This window comes from Sinocyclocheilus rhinocerous, unplaced genomic scaffold (assembly GCF_001515625.1).
Source record: "Sinocyclocheilus rhinocerous isolate Xijiao unplaced genomic scaffold, SAMN03320098_v1.1 scaffold2694, whole genome shotgun sequence".
NCBI classification, from domain to species: domain Eukaryota; kingdom Metazoa; phylum Chordata; class Actinopteri; order Cypriniformes; family Cyprinidae; genus Sinocyclocheilus; species Sinocyclocheilus rhinocerous.
In genome coordinates, this window is record NW_015635026.1 from 66,808 (window position 1) to 75,654 (window position 8,847).

The window sequence follows — 8,847 nt, forward strand, 5'->3', positions numbered from 1 at the left end:
CTGCCAGTCTTCTTGCTGACTTTCACAGGAGCAATGTCATCAATAACATTCTTAACTTTTGAGTTAAAGGAATCAAGGAGAAGATCAACAGAGTCTGCAGAAATGCTTGGTGTTAAAGATATAGCCTCCATAAATAGCACACTAGTGTTTTCGTTAATGCATCTCTTTCTGACAGAGACAGATCTAGATTCAGTGGTAACAGAGATCAATATATTAAAGAAAATACAGAAGTGATCAGATAGTGCTACGTCCTTAATAACAATGGGTGAAATGTTTAGACCTCTACTGATGATTAAATCTAGAGTATGTCCACGATTGTGTGTGGGTTCATGCACATGCTGAATCAGGTCAAAAGTGTTTAAAACAGTTATAATTTCTTTTGTAGTTTTGTTTTCTGCATTATCTATGTGAATATTAAAATCCCCTGCAATAGCAAAACAGTCAAACTCTGAGGAAATCATTGATAGCATTTCTGTGAACTCTTCAGCAAAGGCTGGAGAGTATTTTGGAGGCCTGTAAATAATAATAAACAGAATGCGTGGAGCACCTTTCAACACAATCCCTAGATATTCAAAAGACAAGTACTGACCAAATGATACTTGCTTGCATTGATAGACATCTTTAAATAGAGCAGCTACACCTCCACCTGAGGACTTTTAAGAAGGCGAGTAAAAGAGACCTTCACTGTGATTAATATATTTTGTATTTATTAGGCTAAGTAATGACTATAATAACCACTAAAAATCTAAAAGGGATATTCAGTAAAGTGTATAGTTCTATTTTACAGTGATTCCTGGTTTGAGGATCGAGCCACAAAACCAGTCATTTAATTTGTGCATAAATAGCCCACATATAAAAGTATAAATAAAAATATACAGCAGAGAAGCGATATGAACATTTATTGCTTAAGTACGCACTTAAGCACATTAACAATAATATTTGCTGTAGATCAGATTTAGCTGTTTTAGTAAACAAAAACATTCAAAATATTTGCAAAGATATATTGCTTCAGCATTGCAAGGTTTTTATTCCCATTATCCACTCATAAAACCCCAGTTCACGCTGATGGTCAGGGCTATTTGGTATTATTGTCTTATTTGTCTCCGCGGTTGTGCTTTAAAATTAAATTAAGACAGAATTGCGGGTTTGTCCAATGTCTTACTGAACTACAGTAATTTATCATCATATTATCATCATCAGTTTGTGCTTATTCACTGATACTTATTTAAACATGAAGAATATAAATATATATTATACAAAATAGCTAAATCTCGAACAGCGGATCATTTTTATAAGCATATCGCCCAGCTCTTAAACTGCTCAATGCTATATGTCTGCTTTGAAACAATGTGTATTGTGAAAAGCGCTATAAAATCTGACTTAATTTAACGTGATATAGGTATAGGACTATATCATGGCCACTTAATACGTGAGCAGCACATATTACACAGCTCTGTAGGCTACTCGGAGATGCCGTCACCATGCATTTGTTTGTAACTTAATCTAACTAATTCGTATTACAGTTTTTCTCGATTGCTAAAACACTATAACCAGGCTTTTAGAATTTATTTATTTATTTTTTTTTTTTTACAGTTGTGCTGTGTAGTACATTGAATGAATAAAAATGTGCCAATGTATACATTGGTTGTGTCTTGTGTTCATGTGAAAAGGTTTTTGAGGGGTAGAACCACAAGCAACATAACTTACCAGTTTTGGATATTGTTTTGAATTTATTGCACCAGTGTGTAATACTATGTTGTAGTGTGTGTGTGTGTTTTTGCAAGCCTTGTGTGTGATGTCTGAGGGAAAAGTTTGGTTTTTCAGCAAGTGTGAAGTTTTGAGTGTAGAGCTTCATTTTGACCTGAAAATAGGATGTTTGGGGAATTGGGTGAGACGTTATGGATTTGTGTTTACTGTTTTGAGAATACGAGGCATAGTTTCAAGAAATGTGTTTAAGCAATCAAGAAACTGTAAGTTAAAAAAAAAACATTAGCCAATTGATTCTAACTGAAATCGCTGTGATTAGCGCTTAATATTTCTGTAGTACAGTCAAACAGCGTAGATCGTTCATAAAAACATACATAAAAGACTGTGCATGCTCCTGTCTCAAGCGTCTATGCCAATAAGCTTTGCTGTATTATAAACCAATGAAATTTGGGGGTGGGCGGGGCGACACGTGTCGCTCCGCCCTAATGTGTCACCCCGCCCCATCATCCAGGCTGCACTCTGGGGCTACTTGTGCGGGCTGCTATGATGTGTGACAACCTTTTGGCTGTGCTCTGACCATAGGACCTGCGTGAGCTCTCGGGCAACATCGTGTGTGTTGACTTGTTTTTGACTTGTGCTTAAGTGTGTTTTTTTTTATTATACACATAGGTTGATTTGTGTCTAACTCATGTGCATTCTCTAAGGTGCAGATTGCTAAGTAGGTCTATGATGTTCTTACAACGGTGTGCCGCTTTTATAGCGAGCTTACCGAGTTTCCTGTTCTCCAATTGGGAGATGAGGGTAGGTAGGCTTAATCGTAGGTTACATCTCTTGCACGTATAGTGAGACTGTGTTAGACACACTAGTCAGTGAGTGAGCGCCCTTTGTGTACCTTTTGTTTTAGGTAGTGTAGGTTATTTTGGGCATCGCATACGCTGAAGCTCTCATGTTTCTGTTTAACATTATTATTTGGTTAGGAAGGTTAGTGGGTTTTGGGTTTTTAGTGTAGTATTGTTTTTTTTTTTTTTGGCATTTCTTTGATTTAGGCGCCACTCTAGTTTTCTTTTTTTTTCCTCTTCTCTTTTCTCTAAATAGCTAAATAGTAAATAGCTTGCACACGCTGCTGATGGGTTTCTTGCTCTTTACTTGAATAAATTACTGCCTTTTTTTTGCCAGTATGTGCTTGTGTTCTGGCTGTTTCTGCTCTCCACTTTATTCATCAAATGTATTATTTTCCAAATGTTGCGGGACAACTTCCTAGACATCTAAAAGACGATACCACACAACACATTTGTGAGCAATCATTTAAATAACCTCACAATGATTACAGTCATCATCACCTGATCCCAATGGATCTTAGTTTTCATTGCCTCAATAAATGTATTTTAGCACATTGTTACACGTGACAATGAAAACATAACATTAAAGAACAAAGAGTCAAGAGCCCAACTAAAGCAAACACTGATCACAATAAAGGTGGTTTGTTGAAATTGCTAAATTTTTTCACATTAATTGCAGGTGCAAAAGTGATTTTTATTCAATGCAATTAACATTGACAAATCAAGTATTTGTAAGATTGATTCAGTTGTTGCTTGCTATCAGGGTATAAATTAATTCAAAATACATTTTTTTATTTTTATATACAGCATTTCATTTTATTCTTTGATTCTTGATTGAGGCTTGTAGATGCAGTTTTCTTGTGAATTGTGATGTTTTTAGATTGACTCACCTTGATCTGTTTGCAGTGTGAGTTTAGAGTAAAAGCAGTCAGAACTCTCAGTTTCATTCTCTAAAAGATGACAACAGTTAATATCATTAGCTGTATGTCCAAAAGTGATATGAAATATTAGTATATTTGTAAAATCTCTATAGCTAAGGTACTAAATTTTTTCACATTAATTGCAGGTGCAAAGGTGATTTTTATTCAATGCAATTAACATTGACAAATCAAGTATTTGTAAGATTGATTCAGCTGTTGCTTGCTATCAGGGTATAAATTAATTCAAAATACATATTTTTGCATTTTTATATACAGCATTTCATTTTATTCTTTGATTCTTGATTGAGGCTTGTAGATGCAGTTTTCTTGTGAATTGTGATGTTTTTAGATTGACTCACCTTGATCTGTTTGCAGTGTGAGTTTAGAGTAAAAGCAGTCAGAACTCTCAGTTTCATTCTCTAAAAGATGACAACAGTTAATATCATTAGCTGTATGTCCAAAAGTGATATGAAATATTAGTATATTTGTAAAATCTCTATAGCTAAGGTACACAGTAAAATCCCGAGTGTTAAATTAACACTGCTCGGAGCATATATGGTCCCACTCTAAAAGAGTGTTAAAGTAACACTGAAGCAGTGTTAAAGTTAATGAGATAATTATGTGATTAATTAAGTGCTGATTGATCATTAGTGATGAACAGCTGCTGTTAACAAGCAGAATCACTGAAGAAAAGAGAAACAAGAATTACAACTGACTTCAGCCACAGCCTTAGATTAAATCAACTGAAATAAAAGAAGACATTAAATCTCTCAAGATCTCAGCAGAAGACGATTAAACAACTTTACAAACAGCATCACCAGCTTCACATATTACTAACCAGTTAGACTTTATTTGTCATGCGTTTAAAAATTTAGATCTTTATTAAAGGGGTCATATGATGCTATTTTAAAGATCATTATTTTGTGTACTTATTAAGAATTAACAGAGGTTTAGATGTTAATGTTTATTGAAAATAATACAATTTGAAGTCACCGTTGTTGAGATAAGTGTTAATTAAGTGTAAAGAAGTGCACACTTTTTCTGTAACTGTTAAGCTTTAGTTGGGCTCTTGACCCTTGACTTTTTAACATTAGATTTTCTTTGGTTGCTTTAATTGTGTTTATGAAACGTGTTATGGCAAGAAAAACCTAGAGGAAAAATGATCAGATTATATTTGCTATTTTCAGTAATGATGAAGTTGTCATGTTTAGTCTGATTCACTAACATCATCAGTGATGATGTGTAATTTAGTTTATGTTATTGATCACAACTGTGTTTTAAAGAAACAATTTGAAGAACTTTAAAAACACTTTGCACACCAGTTTAGAACATATGTGCTGTTTAGACACACAGACATCAAGAATCAGCATATGAATCTCAACAATGGTGATGATCATCAGACAGATTCATGCTGCAGTGCATTCTGGGTGCACCAATCATAACTCATCCATGGCTCCCAGCATGCATTGCGACATGAATAAATTATGCAGCTGCATTATCTTAGTATTTTCTTTTATTCTTACTATTTGCTTTTATTTTTGTTATTTTTTGTTGTGACTTTTTATAGCCTTTGTTTGTGACGTTCAAAAATCATATCAAAATTATCAGAATATTTTGTCACCATTGCTGAGATTCACATGCTGATTCTTCATGTCTATGAGTGACAGACTTGAAACCTCTTTATGAACCATATTTATAAAAGTGGTTTGTAACGTTTTCTCACATTGTCATCTCATATCATAGAACTGCAATAATATAGAAATCATAAGAGCACTACAGATTTAGATAAAATGCAATCAGAGCCTCAGACACACGAATTGAATTTCTCATAAGCTCCCTGCCATCACATATGTGCTTTATAAACACAAATGTGCCTGCCAAAGAAAAACTTAAGTTTAAAAAGTCAAGGGTCAGGAGGCAACTAAAGCAAACACTATTCACCAAAACGGTGAGTTGAAAAGAACAAAAAAACATCTAAACCTTCATTCTTAAAGGGGTCATATGATGCGATTTCAATTGTTCCTTTCTCTTTCCAGATTATGGTAAGGGGCGTTACATTTCCGACGCGTGCTTGGTGTTCGGCCAATCACAATGCACTGGGTCAGCTGGCCAATCAGAGCAGACTGCGCTTGTCAAAGGAGGGGGCTTTGTAGAAAACAAAGCGTTTGAGAGAGGCGGGGCATAGAGGACCTACAATAATGTACAGTATTTGAAAAATAATGTGTTTTCTGAACATTAAAGCATGTCAACATATTCTGTTACACCAAATACACAAAATAATGATCTTTAAAATAGCATCATATGACCCCTTTAATAAAGATCTTCTGTTTTAGATACTCCAGAAATTAAGTCAAATTGGTTAGTAATGCTTGAAGCTGGTGATGCTGTTTGTGGCGTTGTCTAATCATCTTCTACTAAAATCTTGAGAGATTTAATATCTTTTATTTCAGTTGATTTTATCTAAGTCTGTGGCTGAAGTCAGTTGTAATTCTTGTTTCTCTTTTCTTCAGTGATTCTGCTTGTTAACAGCAGCTGTTCATCACTAATGCTCAATCAGCACTTAATTAATCACATAATTATCTCATTAACTTTAACACTGCTTCAGTGTTACTTTAACACTCTTTTAGAGTGGGACCATATATGCTCTGAGCAGTGTTAATTTAACACTCGGGATTTTACTGTGTACAGTATGTTATTCAGCGGCCTATTTTAATTCTATATATTATATTTTAAAATAATAACCACAAACTGATGTTTAGGAAAATATTCTGGTGATTTTTGCTACTGTTATGATCATAAAATCATAAAAGCAGAGACTTTTGTTTTAGTTTACCTTTGTTTTCTTTCTTTTTCTTCTGTTTTGTTGCAGATTTCAGTTCAATCTCAGCATAGATGAGTTCAGTGTCTACAATAAGGAAAAAGACACTTGGTTTAACTTGATTTGCTCTGTAAATATCACAGTGATAAACACTGACTTCTAATTTCTTTAGAAATAAACTGTTCTTACCATTATTAACAGTTGCATCAAGAGAGTCATAAATATGAGCAGTTCCTGTAATAAATGAATGCACATACATACACACACACATATATATATATACAGATTTACAGATTTTTTGTTTTGGCAAATTTAATTATTTTGCCCAGAGAAAAATGTTGGGTTATGCAACAGACATGCAACTCATTGTCTCCATGCAGTTAATTAATAAACCGTCTGTATCGGCCCTTTTCCGAGACGGGTATAACTGCAGCCTGGAGATCTCCAAATGGGGGCGGGAACTCCAAAACGGGGAGGGAACTCCAAAATAGGGCGTGGCTTCCTCCCATTGACAGACAGGCACATGACACGCATGCGCAATTTTTTCCCCCAATCCACTTCAGTGCAAACTCCGCCCCACAGCTGATTCTAAAGATTTTATTGGTTGTGTCAATTAAAGTGTTGATTTCCTACACTATGCTACAAAAATGCTAACCCCTAAACCTACCCCACACCTGACCCTAACCTTAACCAGTGAAATTGACTGCACGGCGGGATTGGAGCTAAATAGCGTGGAAAAGAAAGATGCAGTTCAGGAGATAAACAGTTAATAAGATTATGCGATATGAGATCGTTCCGTAACTCCCCAACCGGACCTCACTGGACAATGGCACCCTTTTAGTTATACCCAGCATCACTACCCCCTCCTACTCTACGAATTTCGAGCCCCGGGACGCCCCCGTTGCTTAGAACAAAGCGATAGAGTAAAATCGTTCCCCTGCGCTGCGCTGGGACGGCTCGTGGGTAATTCGCGTTTATATCATTAAGCAGAGGTTCAAACTCCAGTCCGAACACCACTGGCCACGAGCTTTGGGCTCTGCTCTCACGGAGAATATGTATTTATATAGCATATTTTATTTTAGATGAACTAGAAACAATGTTTAATTTATAAAGTTTTATTTTGAAATGTAAGTCAATAACAATTGGCTGGAGCCAGAGCCAATGGTGAAAGTCTTTGCCCGAGGAGACCCCGCCCCATTTTGGAGGTTCTGTGCACTTTTGGAGATCTCCGGTCTGCAGTTATATCTACTTGCCTTTTCCTGCTATTTCCGATAATCAAAAACCGGTCAATAAATATTGGCGGCCGATACATCGGTGCATCCCTATACAGAGGTGGAAAGTCCAGGGGTCAGAAAGTAAAAGTTCTGCCATATGTTTATTCCACCCATGAACTCAGCCAGCTGATTTCAGTGAAATCCCAGACTAAAATGTAAGTCTGAGCTGTTTCAGCTGAAAGAAACTTGCACTAACTGATCTTAAAATATGTCAGTGCATTTGTTTTGTCTCAAGATGCACACCAGTATTTTTTTGTTTGTTTGTTTTTTTCTAAGGCATGTTTATAAAAACTACTTAAATGTCCTAATTGATCTATTGCCTAATCCTGGCTTAACCTAAGCCCTGTCTGTGAAACCAGGCCTTAATGTTTTCTTTTATTTCAGTTGATTTCATCTAACGCCGAGTTCACACTGCACGATTTTAGCCCGATTTTTCACTCGCCGACAGGTTTTGCGAAATCGCCGACAAATGCCCGAAATCAGAGGCAAATCGGTGCTCGTTCATGCGAGTGACAATCACGCAGTGTGAATTATCAAAGACGCGATCTGAGGGAATCGCCGACAGGTCGCAGACGCCCGTGAAATATTTGGCATGCTAAATATCTAGAGCTGTCGGCGATTCACAATCTCGCTGTGTGCAATGGTTTCTGACTGAAAACTACATCGGCGATGACCTATTTTTGTTAATTAAATGTTATCTCTGTCTTCCTTCCATCTGAGCTTGTAATGTTTTTTGGGTATTTATTTGTGGGTAATGAGTAAAGACTCACCAGACAGCAGTGTCTTGTATCCGGCTTCTCTCTGGTTCTGGTCTGATATCTGAATGTTGTTCTGCTGTTGACTGACAGTAGAGGGAGACCGAGATCTGCCACCTAGTCAAACATAAAATATCTTCATTGGCATCTGTGGATCCAGGAATAAACTTTAACTTCAATAGAAACTTTTCAGTTCACAATAAGCTTTTCATAGAGGAAAAGGGTCTTTATATTTTTTAAATGTTCTTCACACTAAGAAAAAAAAAAAAGTTTCTTCTATGGCATTGCTGTGAAAACGACCTTTTGGATCCTTTATTTTGAAAGGCGCAGCTGAAAACTGCCCAGAAACCTTCTAAAATCAGCCAAAATAACAGCTTTACCAGTTCGGGAGACTAGTTAAGACCAGAAAACCATCTTAGGCTGTTGTTGTACACTCTAAAAAAAAAAGGTTCTTCAGCGGTTCTTTGGAGTGGTTAAGGTGCTATATAGCACCACTACCGTATAAAGAACCTGTTAAGCCCCTGTATGGTTCTT